The 18,944-nt window shown below is 46.2% G+C and overlaps 7 non-coding genes across 7 annotated transcripts; all 7 read right to left on the bottom strand.

Moving 5' to 3' along the window:
* Nucleotides 1-2,188: 2,188 nt before the first annotated feature.
* trnal-uaa (transfer RNA leucine (anticodon UAA)) lies at nucleotides 2,189-2,271 on the bottom strand. The gene has a single exon. It is a non-coding gene; the product is annotated as a tRNA-Leu (tRNA).
* A 2,663-nt stretch (nucleotides 2,272-4,934) lies between these two features.
* Nucleotides 4,935-5,017, bottom strand: trnal-uaa (transfer RNA leucine (anticodon UAA)). The gene has a single exon. It is a non-coding gene; the product is annotated as a tRNA-Leu (tRNA).
* Nucleotides 5,018-7,680: 2,663 nt separating this feature from the next.
* Nucleotides 7,681-7,763, bottom strand: trnal-uaa (transfer RNA leucine (anticodon UAA)). Its single transcript has one exon. It is a non-coding gene; the product is annotated as a tRNA-Leu (tRNA).
* A 2,663-nt stretch (nucleotides 7,764-10,426) lies between these two features.
* Nucleotides 10,427-10,509, bottom strand: trnal-uaa (transfer RNA leucine (anticodon UAA)). The gene has a single exon. It is a non-coding gene; the product is annotated as a tRNA-Leu (tRNA).
* A 2,663-nt stretch (nucleotides 10,510-13,172) lies between these two features.
* trnal-uaa (transfer RNA leucine (anticodon UAA)) lies at nucleotides 13,173-13,255 on the bottom strand. The gene has a single exon. It is a non-coding gene; the product is annotated as a tRNA-Leu (tRNA).
* A 2,663-nt stretch (nucleotides 13,256-15,918) lies between these two features.
* On the bottom strand, nucleotides 15,919-16,001 carry trnal-uaa (transfer RNA leucine (anticodon UAA)). Its single transcript has one exon. It is a non-coding gene; the product is annotated as a tRNA-Leu (tRNA).
* Nucleotides 16,002-18,664: 2,663 nt separating this feature from the next.
* On the bottom strand, nucleotides 18,665-18,747 carry trnal-uaa (transfer RNA leucine (anticodon UAA)). The gene has a single exon. It is a non-coding gene; the product is annotated as a tRNA-Leu (tRNA).
* Nucleotides 18,748-18,944: the final 197 nt, after the last annotated feature.

Genomic DNA, 18,944 nt, shown 5'->3' with positions numbered 1-18,944 from the left:
GCAGAATAAGAGTCCCAAAGAATGTTCTCCACCCTAAAACCGGAGGTAGCATTACAATCCGAGAACGACAGATCACATTGCGAGGATGCTCTGACCTCGGAGCCAATTCGAGATGCCACTTTCCTTGCCTTTTTGCCTTAACCGTGCAATTCGCTGCAGAGATGTTCACACCTGGATATGAGCCACATGGATACCAACTGAGTTGGAAACCTGTGTGGGAATCGAAAGGAAGCGACACAATAAAGTTTGATAAATTCCATGGTGCTTTTAAGAAATGCAGTCTCTGTTCACCTCAATCTAAAAGGCAGTTTCTGAACATAGTCAGAGAAGTCAAAAGGGAATTACCTCACCCCACCCCACTCTCCGGAAGAGGTGCTAACTGCCCTTGAGTGCTTTTTGTTCTCGATGTGAAGAGCTCTCACGCCTGAGTCACCTTCACGTCTCTGGTTGCTGAGCGAATCACAAAGAAGGAATTTCACCAGAGCTGCTACTGCCTCACTTCCCCACTCGCCCTCCCCGTTTACATTTTCCTGCTCGTCAGTGATTTAAAGAAATCCAAATGGATGCGATGTCATTCTGTAGCCTCTCTGTCGATTCCTCCGTCTCACTTCCAACGTGGCTTAGATCTCGGGGCGCACCTTAATACTAGCGACGCTGTGAAAGCATAGGTCCAGAGGTTCCTCTGAGAGTGTAATTTCTTTCATTGCTGTTGCTGATTGAATGAGCCACTTCCGTGCGAACTGCTCCAAAACATGATTCAGGACCTCTGGTGCCAACTCTCGTACGTTGAATAACGACAGACAGCTTCCAAATGAGGTCTTTCAGAGACGACTTTGGGGGTACATTTGACAGACAGACTAGTTCAGGAATCCGTGGTGCGCTGTGATACCAGAGCATCAGCTTCTTCCCTGTCTTTGAACCGGGCAAACCTGCGCAAGGAATGCAAATGCGGTGCTGCTTTTCATGGAAGGATCAGAAGGCGGGAACTACACTCTCAAACAGAATGGCATATGATCAGAACCAGGTTGGAGAAAAACTTGACAATGCTTTGCACAGTAATTAAATGGAGTTGCATTACATTTCACTACGAGAGCAGATTTGTTCAAGCACTGAAAGTTGAAGCCATTCTACTTTTCACCTTTCTGTTTCCAATCGCTCGTTGTTTAATGGGACTTGTTTAATTTTGGCTATGTGCTGAGCATGGACGAGATACACCGAAGTATCTGTTTCCACGCGGTGTGCCCTAATAACGTTGTGTTGCTTACACCGGCATTAAAGGATCACTCTTTAGCGGAGCTTGCCGTCGCAGTCTGCGGCACAATCATATAGCCTGTTCGACTGCTCACGGGAACGGTAGCATTGTGAATCGCTGCAGAAACGAACGACTTCCTTACTTTTGCTCCGACTGACCATACTCTGGGAAATTTTCCCAGATTCTCAGTTCAGGATTTTTGCAGCTGGAAGTTACCTCAGAAACCCTGTTAACTCGTAATTTATTGAGAGAATCGCAAAACGGAAAGCATTTAACACGGAACACAAACAAAACTGGCAAACCAAATGTATTTCCAGACACAGCGAGCATGAATGCTAAATGTGAGACAGTCCGGGGCATGAGCCATAAAGTAATCTCACAACTAACAACAGGGCAATTCCAAACTACTCTTTCAAACATACAGGAGCCTGAGTGCACCACCACTTCCCGGACAATGCTGAAAAGAGAGAAAGAAAGAACATAATAAGAATGGGCCATAAAAAGTGAATTTCACCAATCACAGTCTCGGCTCGATTACCTTTCCCTTCCGATGTCTCCAGGACGGAGATGAAGGAAATGGGAGAAATTCAATAACATATGACATCGAAATGCATTGGAACGATTTTTTCATTGGCCAGAAAACCAAATAACGACGAGTCGAGTCACCGTAGTACTTTGTTTCACAACAGCGATGAAATAACAGTCTCCATTCGATTCCATTAAAATTCAACTCGCCTGGAACGTAAAGCAACAGAAGAGCTGCGGAAGGCGCACACGATCATGACAGCACAGACGCTTCGCTAAATTCGGCACTTTCACACACCACAATTAATTGCCCGGGAAGCAAACCCATTTCGCTTCTGTTTTAAACAGAAACGCAGCAGGGGTCGAAACAGCATTTCAACCAGCTGCGCGATTGGAGAAGGTCAGCAGAAATGGCAGCGGTGGGATTCGAACCCACGCCTCTGTCAGAGACTGGAGCTTAAATCCAGCGCCTCAGACCGCTCGGCCACACTACCAGCCAGCGGTCAGCGGTGCCCATTTTCTTGCACTTCCAATTGTGCTCCTGCAAAACAACAGATGCAAAGTCACGTTAAAAGGGTTCCATGATCCCTCTCCGACTCGCACAGCTGCTGGGATGTGCCCGGCTACAATGACAATTTCGCAGCAGATAATGATACCCATCAATCCAGACAAAAATCAATGGTAAGCTGAGTCGATCTTCTCAGACTCTTTTCAGCTCCAAATGCATCTGTGAGTGCGTGAGAACACACGATCGGTTATGATTTGGTCAAATTACCATGAGCTACTTGACATGACTGCAATTTCGATTCTTGCATTGATAAATGATTTCACCCATTGCTCGAAACAGGACAACTTTCACGTTTACACGGAACATGAAACACACCGGACTACAGGGAAAATGCACAAAGCTGAGCAGCCCGTGTTCCAAATCATAACGTGCAGCATAGTTTCAGTCACTGTGTCTGTCTTGCAGAATAAGAGTCCCAAAGAATGTTCTCCACCCTAAAACCGGAGGTAGCATTACAATCCGAGAACGACAGATCACATTGCGAGGATGCTCTGACCTCGGAGCCAATTCGAGATGCCACTTTCCTTGCCTTTTTGCCTTAACCGTGCAATTCGCTGCAGAGATGTTCACACCTGGATATGAGCCACATGGATACCAACTGAGTTGGAAACCTGTGTGGGAATCGAAAGGAAGCGACACAATAAAGTTTGATAAATTCCATGGTGCTTTTAAGAAATGCAGTCTCTGTTCACCTCAATCTAAAAGGCAGTTTCTGAACATAGTCAGAGAAGTCAAAAGGGAATTACCTCACCCCACCCCACTCTCCGGAAGAGGTGCTAACTGCCCTTGAGTGCTTTTTGTTCTCGATGTGAAGAGCTCTCACGCCTGAGTCACCTTCACGTCTCTGGTTGCTGAGCCAATCACAAAGAAGGAATTTCACCAGAGCTGCTACTGCCTCACTTCCCCACTCGCCCTCCCCGTTTACATTTTCCTGCTCGTCAGTGATTTAAAGAAATCCAAATGGATGCGATGTCATTCTGTAGCCTCTCTGTCGATTCCTCCGTCTCACTTCCAACGTGGCTTAGATCTCGGGGCGCACCTTAATACTAGCGACGCTGTGAAAGCATAGGTCCAGAGGTTCCTCTGAGAGTGTAATTTCTTTCATTGCTGTTGCTGATTGAATGAGCCACTTCCGTGCGAACTGCTCCAAAACATGATTCAGGACCTCTGGTGCCAACTCTCGTACGTTGAATAACGACAGACAGCTTCCAAATGAGGTCTTTCAGAGACGACTTTGGGGGTACATTTGACAGACAGACTAGTTCAGGAATCCGTGGTGCGCTGTGATACCAGAGCATCAGCTTCTTCCCTGTCTTTGAACCGGGCAAACCTGCGCAAGGAATGCAAATGCGGTGCTGCTTTTCATGGAAGGATCAGAAGGCGGGAACTACACTCTCAAACAGAATGGCATATGATCAGAACCAGGTTGGAGAAAAACTTGACAATGCTTTGCACAGTAATTAAATGGAGTTGCATTACATTTCACTACGAGAGCAGATTTGTTCAAGCACTGAAAGTTGAAGCCATTCTACTTTTCACCTTTCTGTTTCCAATCGCTCGTTGTTTAATGGGACTTGTTTAATTTTGGCTATGTGCTGAGCATGGACGAGATACACCGAAGTATCTGTTTCCACGCGGTGTGCCCTAATAACGTTGTGTTGCTTACACCGGCATTAAAGGATCACTCTTTAGCGGAGCTTGCCGTCGCAGTCTGCGGCACAATCATATAGCCTGTTCGACTGCTCACGGGAACGGTAGCATTGTGAATCGCTGCAGAAACGAACGACTTCCTTACTTTTGCTCCGACTGACCATACTCTGGGAAATTTTCCCAGATTCTCAGTTCAGGATTTTTGCAGCTGGAAGTTACCTCAGAAACCCTGTTAACTCGTAATTTATTGAGAGAATCGCAAAACGGAAAGCATTTAACACGGAACACAAACAAAACTGGCAAACCAAATGTATTTCCAGACACAGCGAGCATGAATGCTAAATGTGAGACAGTCCGGGGCATGAGCCATAAAGTAATCTCACAACTAACAACAGGGCAATTCCAAACTACTCTTTCAAACATACAGGAGCCTGAGTGCACCACCACTTCCCGGACAATGCTGAAAAGAGAGAAAGAAAGAACATAATAAGAATGGGCCATAAAAAGTGAATTTCACCAATCACAGTCTCGGCTAGATTACCTTTCCCTTCCGATGTCTCCAGGACGGAGATGAAGGAAATGGGAGAAATTCAATAACATATGACATCGAAATTCATTGGAACGATTTTTTCATTGGCCAGAAAACCAAATAACGACGAGTCGAGTCACCGTAGTACTTTGTTTCACAACAGCGATGAAATAACAGTCTCCATTCGATTCCATTAAAATTCAACTCGCCTGGAACGTAAAGCAACAGAAGAGCTGCGGGAGGCGAACACGATCATGACAGCACAGACGCTTCGCTAAATTCGGCACTTTCACACACCACAATTAATTGCCCGGGAAGCAAACCCATTTCGCTTCTGTTTTAAACAGAAACGCAGCAGGGGTCGAAACAGCATTTCAACCAGCTGCGCGATTGGAGAAGGTCAGCAGAAATGGCAGCGGTGGGATTCGAACCCACGCCTCTGTCAGAGACTGGAGCTTAAATCCAGCGCCTTAGACCGCTCGGCCACACTACCAGCCAGCCACTAGCGCTGCCCATTTTCTTGCACTTCCAATTGTGCTCCTGCAAAACAACAGATGCAAAGTCACGTTAAAAGGGTTCCATGATCCCTCTCCGACTCGCACAGCTGCTGGGATGTGCCCGGCTACAATGACAATTTCGCAGCAGATAATGATACCCATCAATCCAGACAAAAATCAATGGAAAGCTGAGTCGATCTTCTCAGACTCTTTTCAGCTCCAAATGCATCTGTGAGTGCGTGAGAACACACGATCGGTTATGATTTGGTCAAATTACCATGAGCTACTTGACATGACTGCAATTTCGATTCTTGCATTGATAAATGATTTCACCCATTGCTCGAAACAGGACAACTTTCACGTTTACACGGAACATGAAACACACCGGACTACAGGGAAAATGCACAAAGCTGAGCAGCCCGTGTTCCAAATCATAACGTGCAGCATAGTTTCAGTCACTGTGTCTGTCTTGCAGAATAAGAGTCCCAAAGAATGTTCTCCACCCTAAAACCGGAGGTAGCATTACAATCCGAGAACGACAGATCACATTGCGAGGATGCTCTGACCTCGGAGCCAATTCGAGATGCCACTTTCCTTGCCTTTTTGCCTTAACCGTGCAATTCGCTGCAGAGATGTTCACACCTGGATATGAGCCACATGGATACCAACTGAGTTGGAAACCTGTGTGGGAATCGAAAGGAAGCGACACAATAAAGTTTGATAAATTCCATGGTGCTTTTAAGAAATGCAGTCTCTGTTCACCTCAATCTAAAAGGCAGTTTCTGAATATAGTCAGAGAAGTCAAAAGGGAATTACCTCACCCCACCCCACTCTCCGGAAGAGGTGCTAACTGCCCGTGAGTGCTTTTTGTTCTCGATGTGAAGAGCTCTCACGCCTGAGTCACCTTCACGTCTCTGGTTGCTGAGCGAATCACAAAGAAGGAATTTCACCAGAGCTGCTACTGCCTCACTTCCCCACTCGCCCTCCCCGTTTACATTTTCCTGCTCGTCAGTGATTTAAAGAAATCCAAATGGATGCGATGTCATTCTGTAGCCTCTCTGTCGATTCCTCCGTCTCACTTCCAACGTGGCTTAGATCTCGGGGCGCACCTTAATACTAGCGACGCTGTGAAAGCATAGGTCCAGAGGTTCCTCTGAGAGTGTAATTTCTTTCATTGCTGTTGCTGATTGAATGAGCCACTTCCGTGCGAACTGCTCCAAAACATGATTCAGGACCTCTGGTGCCAACTCTCGTACGTTGAATAACGACAGACAGCTTCCAAATGAGGTCTTTCAGAGACGACTTTGGGGGTACATTTGACAGACAGACTAGTTCAGGAATCCGTGGTGCGCTGTGATACCAGAGCATCAGCTTCTTCCCTGTCTTTGAACCGGGCAAACCTGCGCAAGGAATGCAAATGCGGTGCTGCTTTTCATGGAAGGATCAGAAGGCGGGAACTACACTCTCAAACAGAATGGCATATGATCAGAACCAGGTTGGAGAAAAACTTGACAATGCTTTGCACAGTAATTAAATGGAGTTGCATTACATTTCACTACGAGAGCAGATTTGTTCAAGCACTGAAAGTTGAAGCCATTCTACTTTTCACCTTTCTGTTTCCAATCGCTCGTTGTTTAATGGGACTTGTTTAATTTTGGCTATGTGCTGAGCATGGACGAGATACACCGAAGTATCTGTTTCCACGCGGTGTGCCCTAATAACGTTGTGTTGCTTACACCGGCATTAAAGGATCACTCTTTAGCGGAGCTTGCCGTCGCAGTCTGCGGCACAATCATATAGCCTGTTCGACTGCTCACGGGAACGGTAGCATTGTGAATCGCTGCAGAAACGAACGACTTCCTTACTTTTGCTCCGACTGACCATACTCTGGGAAATTTTCCCAGATTCTCAGTTCAGGATTTTTGCAGCTGGAAGTTACCTCAGAAACCCTGTTAACTCGTAATTTATTGAGAGAATCGCAAAACGGAAAGCATTTAACACGGAACACAAACAAAACTGGCAAACCAAATGTATTTCCAGACACAGCGAGCATGAATGCTAAATGTGAGACAGTCCGGGGCATGAGCCATAAAGTAATCTCACAACTAACAACAGGGCAATTCCAAACTACTCTTTCAAACATACAGGAGCCTGAGTGCACCACCACTTCCCGGACAATGCTGAAAAGAGAGAAAGAAAGAACATAATAAGAATGGGCCATAAAAAGTGAATTTCACCAATCACAGTCTCGGCTAGATTACCTTTCCCTTCCGATGTCTCCAGGACGGAGATGAAGGAAATGGGAGAAATTCAATAACATATGACATCGAAATTCATTGGAACGATTTTTTCATTGGCCAGAAAACCAAATAACGACGAGTCGAGTCACCGTAGTACTTTGTTTCACAACAGCGATGAAATAACAGTCTCCATTCGATTCCATTAAAATTCAACTCGCCTGGAACGTAAAGCAACAGAAGAGCTGCGGGAGGCGAACACGATCATGACAGCACAGACGCTTCGCTAAATTCGGCACTTTCACACACCACAATTAATTGCCCGGGAAGCAAACCCATTTCGCTTCTGTTTTAAACAGAAACGCAGCAGGGGGCGAAACAGCATTTCAACCAGCTGCGCGATTGGAGAAGGTCAGCAGAAATGGCAGCGGTGGGATTCGAACCCACGCCTCTGTCAGAGACTGGAGCTTAAATCCCGCGCCTTAGACCGCTCGGCCACACTACCAGCCAGCCACTAGCGCTGCCAATTTTCTTGCACTTCCAATTGTGCTCCTGCAAAACAACAGATGCAAAGTCACGTTAAAAGGGTTCCATGATCCCTCTCCGACTCGCACAGCTGCTGGGATGTGCCCGGCTACAATGACAATTTCGCAGCAGATAATGATACCCATCAATCCAGACAAAAATCAATGGAAAGCTGAGTCGATCTTCTCAGACTCTTTTCAGCTCCAAATGCATCTGTGAGTGCGTGAGAACACACGATCGGTTATGATTTGGTCAAATTACCATGAGCTACTTGACATGACTGCAATTTCGATTCTTGCATTGATAAATGATTTCACCCATTGCTCGAAACAGGACAACTTTCACGTTTACACGGAACATGAAACACACCGGACTACAGGGAAAATGCACAAAGCTGAGCAGCCCGTGTTCCAAATCATAACGTGCAGCATAGTTTCAGTCACTGTGTCTGTCTTGCAGAATAAGAGTCCCAAAGAATGTTCTCCACCCTAAAACCGGAGGTAGCATTACAATCCGAGAACGACAGATCACATTGCGAGGATGCTCTGACCTCGGAGCCAATTCGAGATGCCACTTTCCTTGCCTTTTTGCCTTAACCGTGCAATTCGCTGCAGAGATGTTCACACCTGGATATGAGCCACATGGATACCAACTGAGTTGGAAACCTGTGTGGGAATCGAAAGGAAGCGACACAATAAAGTTTGATAAATTCCATGGTGCTTTTAAGAAATGCAGTCTCTGTTCACCTCAATCTAAAAGGCAGTTTCTGAACATAGTCAGAGAAGTCAAAAGGGAATTACCTCACCCCACCCCACTCTCCGGAAGAGGTGCTAACTGCCCGTGAGTGCTTTTTGTTCTCGATGTGAAGAGCTCTCACGCCTGAGTCACCTTCACGTCTCTGGTTGCTGAGCGAATCACAAAGAAGGAATTTCACCAGAGCTGCTACTGCCTCACTTCCCCACTCGCCCTCCCCGTTTACATTTTCCTGCTCGTCAGTGATTTAAAGAAATCCAAATGGATGCGATGTCATTCTGTAGCCTCTCTGTCGATTCCTCCGTCTCACTTCCAACGTGGCTTAGATCTCGGGGCGCACCTTAATACTAGCGACGCTGTGAAAGCATAGGTCCAGAGGTTCCTCTGAGAGTGTAATTTCTTTCATTGCTGTTGCTGATTGAATGAGCCACTTCCGTGCGAACTGCTCCAAAACATGATTCAGGAGCTCTGGTGCCAACTCTCGTACGTTGAATAACGACAGACAGCTTCCAAATGAGGTCTTTCAGAGACGACTTTGGGGGTACATTTGACAGACAGACTAGTTCAGGAATCCGTGGTGCGCTGTGATACCAGAGCATCAGCTTCTTCCCTGTCTTTGAACCGGGCAAACCTGCGCAAGGAATGCAAATGCGGTGCTGCTTTTCATGGAAGGATCAGAAGGCGGGAACTACACTCTCAAACAGAATGGCATATGATCAGAACCAGGTTGGAGAAAAACTTGACAATGCTTTGCACAGTAATTAAATGGAGTTGCATTACATTTCACTACGAGAGCAGATTTGTTCAAGCACTGAAAGTTGAAGCCATTCTACTTTTCACCTTTCTGTTTCCAATCGCTCGTTGTTTAATGGGACTTGTTTAATTTTGGCTATGTGCTGAGCATGGACGAGATACACCGAAGTATCTGTTTCCACGCGGTGTGCCCTAATAACGTTGTGTTGCTTACACCGGCATTAAAGGATCACTCTTTAGCGGAGCTTGCCGTCGCAGTCTGCGGCACAATCATATAGCCTGTTCGACTGCTCACGGGAACGGTAGCATTGTGAATCGCTGCAGAAACGAACGACTTCCTTACTTTTGCTCCGACTGACCATACTCTGGGAAATTTTCCCAGATTCTCAGTTGAGGATTTTTGCAGCTGGAAGTTACCTCAGAAACCCTGTTCAGTCGTAATTTATTGAGAGAATCGCAAAACGGAAAGCATTTAACACGGAACACAAACAAAACTGGCAAACCAAATGTATTTCCAGACACAGCGAGCATGAATGCAAAATGTGAGACAGTCCGGGGCATGAGCCATAAAGTAATCTCACAACTAACAACAGGGCAATTCCAAACTACTCTTTCAAACATACAGGAGCCTGAGTGCACCACCACTTCCCGGACAATGCTGAAAAGAGAGAAAGAAAGAACATAATAAGAATGGGCCATAAAAAGTGAATTTCACCAATCACAGTCTCGGCTAGATTACCTTTCCCTTCCGATGTCTCCAGGACGGAGATGAAGGAAATGGGAGAAATTCAATAACATATGACATCGAAATTCATTGGAACGATTTTTTCATTGGCCAGAAAACCAAATAACGACGAGTCGAGTCACCGTAGTACTTTGTTTCACAACAGCGATGAAATAACAGTCTCCATTCGATTCCATTAAAATTCAACTCGCCTGGAACGTAAAGCAACAGAAGAGCTGCGGGAGGCGAACACGATCATGACAGCACAGACGCTTCGCCAAATTCGGCACTTTCACACACCACAATTAATTGCCCGGGAAGCAAACCCATTTCGCTTCTGTTTTAAACAGAAACGCAGCAGGGGTCGAAACAGCATTTCAACCAGCTGCGCGATTGGAGAAGGACAGCAGAAATGGCAGCCGTGGGATTCGAATCCACGCCTCTGTCAGAGACTGGAGCTTAAATCCAGCGCCTTAGACCGCTCGGCCACACTACCAGCCAGCCACTAGCGCTGCCCATTTTCTTGCACTTCCAATTGTGCTCCTGCAAAACAACAGATGCAAAGTCACGTTAAAAGGGTTCCATGATCCCTCTCCGACTCGCACAGCTGCTGGGATGTGCCCGGCTACAATGACAATTTCGCAGCAGATAATGATACCCATCAATCCAGACAAAAATCAATGGTAAGCTGAGTCGATCTTCTCAGACTCTTTTCAGCTCCAAATGCATCTGTGAGTGCGTGAGAACACACGATCGGTTATGATTTGGTCAAATTACCATGAGCTACTTGACATGACTGCAATTTCGATTCTTGCATTGATAAATGATTTCACCCATTGCTCGAAACAGGACAACTTTCACGTTTACACGGAACATGAAACACACCGGACTACAGGGAAAATGCACAAAGCTGAGCAGCCCGTGTTCCAAATCATAACGTGCAGCATAGTTTCAGTCACTGTGTCTGTCTTGCAGAATAAGAGTCCCAAAGAATGTTCTCCACCCTAAAACCGGAGGTAGCATTACAATCCGAGAACGACAGATCACATTGCGAGGATGCTCTGACCTCGGAGCCAATTCGAGATGCCACTTTCCTTGCCTTTTTGCCTTAACCGTGCAATTCGCTGCAGAGATGTTCACACCTGGATATGAGCCACATGGATACCAACTGAGTTGGAAACCTGTGTGGGAATCGAAAGGAAGCGACACAATAAAGTTTGATAAATTCCATGGTGCTTTTAAGAAATGCAGTCTCTGTTCACCTCAATCTAAAAGGCAGTTTCTGAACATAGTCAGAGAAGTCAAAAGGGAATTACCTCACCCCACCCCACTCTCCGGAAGAGGTGCTAACTGCCCTTGAGTGCTTTTTGTTCTCGATGTGAAGAGCTCTCACGCCTGAGTCACCTTCACGTCTCTGGTTGCTGAGCGAATCACAAAGAAGGAATTTCACCAGAGCTGCTACTGCCTCACTTCCCCACTCGCCCTCCCCGTTTACATTTTCCTGCTCGTCAGTGATTTAAAGAAATCCAAATGGATGCGATGTCATTCTGTAGCCTCTCTGTCGATTCCTCCGTCTCACTTCCAACGTGGCTTAGATCTCGGGGCGCACCTTAATACTAGCGACGCTGTGAAAGCATAGGTCCAGAGGTTCCTCTGAGAGTGTAATTTCTTTCATTGCTGTTGCTGATTGAATGAGCCACTTCCGTGCGAACTGCTCCAAAACATGATTCAGGACCTCTGGTGCCAACTCTCGTACGTTGAATAACGACAGACAGCTTCCAAATGAGGTCTTTCAGAGACGACTTTGGGGGTACATTTGACAGACAGACTAGTTCAGGAATCCGTGGTGCGCTGTGATACCAGAGCATCAGCTTCTTCCCTGTCTTTGAACCGGGCAAACCTGCGCAAGGAATGCAAATGCGGTGCTGCTTTTCATGGAAGGATCAGAAGGCGGGAACTACACTCTCAAACAGAATGGCATATGATCAGAACCAGGTTGGAGAAAAACTTGACAATGCTTTGCACAGTAATTAAATGGAGTTGCATTACATTTCACTACGAGAGCAGATTTGTTCAAGCACTGAAAGTTGAAGCCATTCTACTTTTCACCTTTCTGTTTCCAATCGCTCGTTGTTTAATGAGACTTGTTTAATTTTGGCTATGTGCTGAGCATGGACGAGATACACCGAAGTATCTGTTTCCACGCGGTGTGCCCTAATAACGTTGTGTTGCTTACACCGGCATTAAAGGATCACTCTTTAGCGGAGCTTGCCGTCGCAGTCTGCGGCACAATCATATAGCCTGTTCGACTGCTCACGGGAACGGTAGCATTGTGAATCGCTGCAGAAACGAACGACTTCCTTACTTTTGCTCCGACTGACCATACTCTGGGAAATTTTCCCAGATTCTCAGTTCAGGATTTTTGCAGCTGGAAGTTACCTCAGAAACCCTGTTAACTCGTAATTTATTGAGAGAATCGCAAAACGGAAAGCATTTAACACGGAACACAAACAAAACTGGCAAACCAAATGTATTTCCAGACACAGCGAGCATGAATGCTAAATGTGAGACAGTCCGGGGCATGAGCCATAAAGTAATCTCACAACTAACAACAGGGCAATTCCAAACTACTCTTTCAAACATACAGGAGCCTGAGTGCACCACCACTTCCCGGACAATGCTGAAAAGAGAGAAAGAAAGAACATAATAAGAATGGGCCATAAAAAGTGAATTTCACCAATCACAGTCTCGGCTAGATTACCTTTCCCTTCCGATGTCTCCAGGACGGAGATGAAGGAAATGGGAGAAATTCAATAACATATGACATCGAAATTCATTGGAACGATTTTTTCATTGGCCAGAAAACCAAATAACGACGAGTCGAGTCACCGTAGTACTTTGTTTCACAACAGCGATGAAATAACAGTCTCCATTCGATTCCATTAAAATTCAACTCGCCTGGAACGTAAAGCAACAGAAGAGCTGCGGGAGGCGAACACGATCATGACAGCACAGACGCTTCGCCAAATTCGGCACTTTCACACACCACAATTAATTGCCCGGGAAGCAAACCCATTTCGCTTCTGTTTTAAACAGAAACGCAGCAGGGGGCGAAACAGCATTTCAACCAGCTGCGCGATTGGAGAAGGTCAGCAGAAATGGCAGCGGTGGGATTCGAACCCACGCCTCAGTCAGAGACTGGAGCTTAAATCCAGCGCCATAGACCGCTCGGCCACACTACCAGCCAGCCACTAGCGCTGCCCATTTTCTTGCACTTCCAATTGTGCTCCTGCAAAACAACAGATGCAAAGTCACGTTAAAAGGGTTCCATGATCCCTCTCCGACTCGCACAGCTGCTGGGATGTGCCCGGCTACAATGACAATTTCGCAGCAGATAATGATACCCATCAATCCAGACAAAAATCAATGGTAAGCTGAGTCGATCTTCTCAGACTCTTTTCAGCTCCAAATGCATCTGTGAGTGCGTGAGAACACACGATCGGTTATGATTTGGTCAAATTACCATGAGCTACTTGACATGACTGCAATTTCGATTCTTGCATTGATAAATGATTTCACCCATTGCTCGAAACAGGACAACTTTCACGTTTACACGGAACATGAAACACACCGGACTACAGGGAAAATGCACAAAGCTGAGCAGCCCGTGTTCCAAATCATAACGTGCAGCATAGTTTCAGTCACTGTGTCTGTCTTGCAGAATAAGAGTCCCAAAGAATGTTCTCCACCCTAAAACCGGAGGTAGCATTACAATCCGAGAACGACAGATCACATTGCGAGGATGCTCTGACCTCGGAGCCAATTCGAGATGCCACTTTCCTTGCCTTTTTGCCTTAACCGTGCAATTCGCTGCAGAGATGTTCACACCTGGATATGAGCCACATGGATACCAACTGAGTTGGAAACCTGTGTGGGAATCGAAAGGAAGCGACACAATAAAGTTTGATAAATTCCATGGTGCTTTTAATAAATGCAGTCTCTGTTCACCTCAATCTAAAAGGCAGTTTCTGAACATAGTCAGAGAAGTCAAAAGGGAATTACCTCACCCCACCCCACTCTCCGGAAGAGGTGCTAACTGCCCTTGAGTGCTTTTTGTTCTCGATGTGAAGAGCTCTCACGCCTGAGTCACCTTCACGTCTCTGGTTGCTGAGCCAATCACAAAGAAGGAATTTCACCAGAGCTGCTACTGCCTCACTTCCCCACTCGCCCTCCCCGTTTACATTTTCCTGCTCGTCAGTGATTTAAAGAAATCCAAATGGATGCGATGTCATTCTGTAGCCTCTCTGTCGATTCCTCCGTCTCACTTCCAACGTGGCTTAGATCTCGGGGCGCACCTTAATACTAGCGACGCTGTGAAAGCATAGGTCCAGAGGTTCCTCTGAGAGTGTAATTTCTTTCATTGCTGTTGCTGATTGAATGAGCCACTTCCGTGCGAACTGCTCCAAAACATGATTCAGGACCTCTGGTGCCAACTCTCGTACGTTGAATAACGACAGACAGCTTCCAAATGAGGTCTTTCAGAGACGACTTTGGGGGTACATTTGACAGACAGACTAGTTCAGGAATCCGTGGTGCGCTGTGATACCAGAGCATCAGCTTCTTCCCTGTCTTTGAACCGGGCAAACCTGCGCAAGGAATGCAAATGCGGTGCTGCTTTTCATGGAAGGATCAGAAGGCGGGAACTACACTCTCAAACAGAATGGCATATGATCAGAACCAGGTTGGAGAAAAACTTGACAATGCTTTGCACAGTAATTAAATGGAGTTGCATTACATTTCACTACGAGAGCAGATTTGTTCAAGCACTGAAAGTTGAAGCCATTCTACTTTTCACCTTTCTGTTTCCAATCGCTCGTTGTTTAATGGGACTTGTTTAATTTTGGCTATGTGCTGAGCATGGACGAGATACACCGAAGTATCTGTTTCCACGCGGTGTGCCCTAATAACGTTGTGTTGCTTACACCGGCATTAAAGGATCACTCTTTAGCGGAGCTTGCCGTCGCAGTCTGCGGCACAATCATATAGCCTGTTCGACTGCTCACGGGAACGGTAGCATTGTGAATCGCTGCAGAAACGAACGACTTCCTTACTTTTGCTCCGACTGACCATACTCTGGGAAATTTTCCCAGATTCTCAGTTCAGGATTTTTGCAGCTGGAAGTTACCTCAGAAACCCTGTTAACTCGTAATTTATTGAGAGAATCGCAAAACGGAAAGCATTTAACACGGAACACAAACAAAACTGGCAAACCAAATGTATTTCCAGACACAGCGAGCATGAATGCTAAATGTGAGACAGTCCGGGGCATGAGCCATAAAGTAATCTCACAACTAACAACAGGGCAATTCCAAACTACTCTTTCAAACATACAGGAGCCTGAGTGCACCACCACTTCCCGGACAATGCTGAAAAGAGAGAAAGAAAGAACATAATAAGAATGGGCCATAAAAAGTGAATTTCACCAATCACAGTCTCGGCTAGATTACCTTTCCCTTCCGATGTCTCCAGGACGGAGATGAAGGAAATGGGAGAAATTCAATAACATATGACATCGAAATTCATTGGAACGATTTTTTCATTGGCCAGAAAACCAAATAACGACGAGTCGAGTCACCGTAGTACTTTGTTTCACAACAGCGATGAAATAACAGTCTCCATTCGATTCCATTAAAATTCAACTCGCCTGGAACGTAAAGCAACAGAAGAGCTGCGGGAGGCGAACACGATCATGACAGCACAGACGCTTCGCCAAATTCGGCACTTTCACACACCACAATTAATTGCCCGGGAAGCAAACCCATTTCGCTTCTGTTTTAAACAGAAACGCAGCAGGGGTCGAAACAGCATTTCAACCAGCTGCGCGATTGGAGAAGGTCAGCAGAAATGGCAGCGGTGGGATTCGAACCCACGCCTCTGTCAGAGACTGGAGCTTAAATCCAGCGCCTTAGACCGCTCGGCCACACTACCAGCCAGCCACTAGCACTGCCCATTTTCTTGCACTTCCAATTGTGCTCCTGCAAAACAACAGATGCAAAGTCACGTTAAAAGGGTTCCATGATCCCTCTCCGACTCGCACAGCTGCTGGGATGTGCCCGGCTACAATGACAATTTCGCAGCAGATAATGATACCCATCAATCCAGACAAAAATCAATGGTAAGCTGAGTCGATCTTCTCAGACTCTTTTCAGCTCCAAATGCATCTGTGAGTGCGTGAGAACACACGATCGGTTATGATTTGGTCAAATTACCATGAGCTACTTGACATGACTGCAATTTCGATTCTTGCATTGATAAATGATTTCACCCATTGCTCGAAACAGGACAACTTTCACGTTTACACGGAACATGAAACACACCGGACTACAGGGAAAATGCACAAAGCTGAGCAGCCCGTGTTCCAAATCATAACGTGCAGCATAGTTTCAGTCACTGTGTCTGTCTTGCAGAATAAGAGTCCCAAAGAATGTTCTCCACCCTAAAACCGGAGGTAGCATTACAATCCGAGAACGACAGATCACATTGCGAGGATGCTCTGACCTCGGAGCCAATTCGAGATGCCACTTTCCTTGCCTTTTTGCCTTAACCGTGCAATTCGCTGCAGAGATGTTCACACCTGGATATGAGCCACATGGATACCAACTGAGTTGGAAACCTGTGTGGGAATCGAAAGGAAGCGACACAATAAAGTTTGATAAATTCCATGGTGCTTTTAAGAAATGCAGTCTCTGTTCACCTCAATCTAAAAGGCAGTTTCTGAACATAGTCAGAGAAGTCAAAAGGGAATTACCTCACCCCACCCCACTCTCCGGAAGAGGTGCTAACTGCCCGTGAGTGCTTTTTGTTCTCGATGTGAAGAGCTCTCACGCCTGAGTCACCTTCACGTCTCTGGTTGCTGAGCGAATCACAAAGAAGGAATTTCACCAGAGCTGCTACTGCCTCACTTCCCCACTCGCCCTCCCCGTTTACATTTTCCTGCTCGTCAGTGATTTAAAGAAATCCAAATGGATGCGATGTCATTCTGTAGCCTCTCTGTCGATTCCTCCGTCTCACTTCCAACGTGGCTTAGATCTCGGGGCGCACCTTAATACTAGCGACGCTGTGAAAGCATAGGTCCAGAGGTTCCTCTGAGAGTGTAATTTCTTTCATTGCTGTTGCTGATTGAATGAGCCACTTCCGTGCGAACTGCTCCAAAACATGATTCAGGACCTCTGGTGCCAACTCTCGTACGTTGAATAACGACAGACAGCTTCCAAATGAGGTCTTTCAGAGACGACTTTGGGGGTACATTTGACAGACAGACTAGTTCAGGAATCCGTGGTGCGCTGTGATACCAGAGCATCAGCTTCTTCCCTGTCTTTGAACCGGGCAAACCTGCGCAAGGAATGCAAATGCGGTGCTGCTTTTCATGGAAGGATCAGAAGGCGGGAACTACACTCTCAAACAGAATGGCATATGATCAGAACCAGGTTGGAGAAAAACTTGACAATGCTTTGCACAGTAATTAAATGGAGTTGCATTACATTTCACTACGAGAGCAGATTTGTTCAAGCACTGAAAGTTGAAGCCATTCTACTTTTCACCTTTCTGTTTCCAATCGCTCGTTGTTTAATGGGACTTGTTTAATTTTGGCTATGTGCTGAGCATGGACGAGATACACCGAAGTATCTGTTTCCACGCGGTGTGCCCTAATAACGTTGTGTTGCTTACACCGGCATTAAAGGATCACTCTTTAGCGGAGCTTGCCGTCGCAGTCTGCGGCACAATCATATAGCCTGTTCGACTGCTCACGGGAACGGTAGCATTGTGAATCGCTGCAGAAACGAACGACTTCCTTACTTTTGCTCCGACTGACCATACTCTGGGAAATTTTCCCAGATTCTCAGTTGAGGATTTTTGCAGCTGGAAGTTACCTCAGAAACCCTGTTCAGTCGTAATTTATTGAGAGAATCGCAAAACGGAAAGCATTTAACACGGAACACAAACAAAACTGGCAAACCAAATGTATTTCCAGACACAGCGAGCATGAATGCTAAATGTGAGACAGTCCGGGGCATGAGCCATAAAGTAATCTCACAACTAACAACAGGGCAATTCCAAACTACTCTTTCAAACATACAGGAGCCTGAGTGCACCACCACTTCCCGGACAATGCTGAAAAGAGAGAAAGAAAGAACATAATAAGAATGGGCCATAAAAAGTGAATTTCACCAATCACAGTCTCGGCTAGATTACCTTTCCCTTCCGATGTCTCCAGGACGGAGATGAAGGAAATGGGAGAAATTCAATAACATATGACATCGAAATTCATTGGAACGATTTTTTCATTGGCCAGAAAACCAAATAACGACGAGTCGAGTCACCGTAGTACTTTGTTTCACAACAGCGATGAAATAACAGTCTCCATTCGATTCCATTAAAATTCAACTCGCCTGGAACGTAAAGCAACAGAAGAGCTGCGGGAGGCGAACACGATCATGACAGCACAGACGCTTCGCCAAATTCGGCACTTTCACACACCACAATTAATTGCCCGGGAAGCAAACCCATTTCGCTTCTGTTTTAAACAGAAACGCAGCAGGGGTCGAAACAGCATTTCAACCAGCTGCGCGATTGGAGAAGGTCAGCAGAAATGGCAGCGGTGGGATTCGAACCCACGCCTCTGTCAGAGACTGGAGCTTAAATCCAGCGCCTTAGACCGCTCGGCCACACTACCAGCCAGCCACTAGCACTGCCCATTTTCTTGCACTTCCAATTGTGCTCCTGCAAAACAACAGATGCAAAGTCACGTTAAAAGGGTTCCATGATCCCTCTCCGACTCGCACAGCTGCTGGGATGTGCCCGGATACAATGACAATTTCGCAGCAGATAATGATACCCATCAATCCAGACAAAAATCAATGGTAAGCTGAG

The sequence above is a fragment of the Chiloscyllium punctatum genome, chromosome 41 (assembly GCF_047496795.1).
Source record: "Chiloscyllium punctatum isolate Juve2018m chromosome 41, sChiPun1.3, whole genome shotgun sequence".
NCBI lineage: Eukaryota > Metazoa > Chordata > Chondrichthyes > Orectolobiformes > Hemiscylliidae > Chiloscyllium > Chiloscyllium punctatum.
The sequence above is the reverse complement of the archived record's forward strand: the minus strand, read 5'-3'. Positions and strand labels throughout refer to the sequence as shown.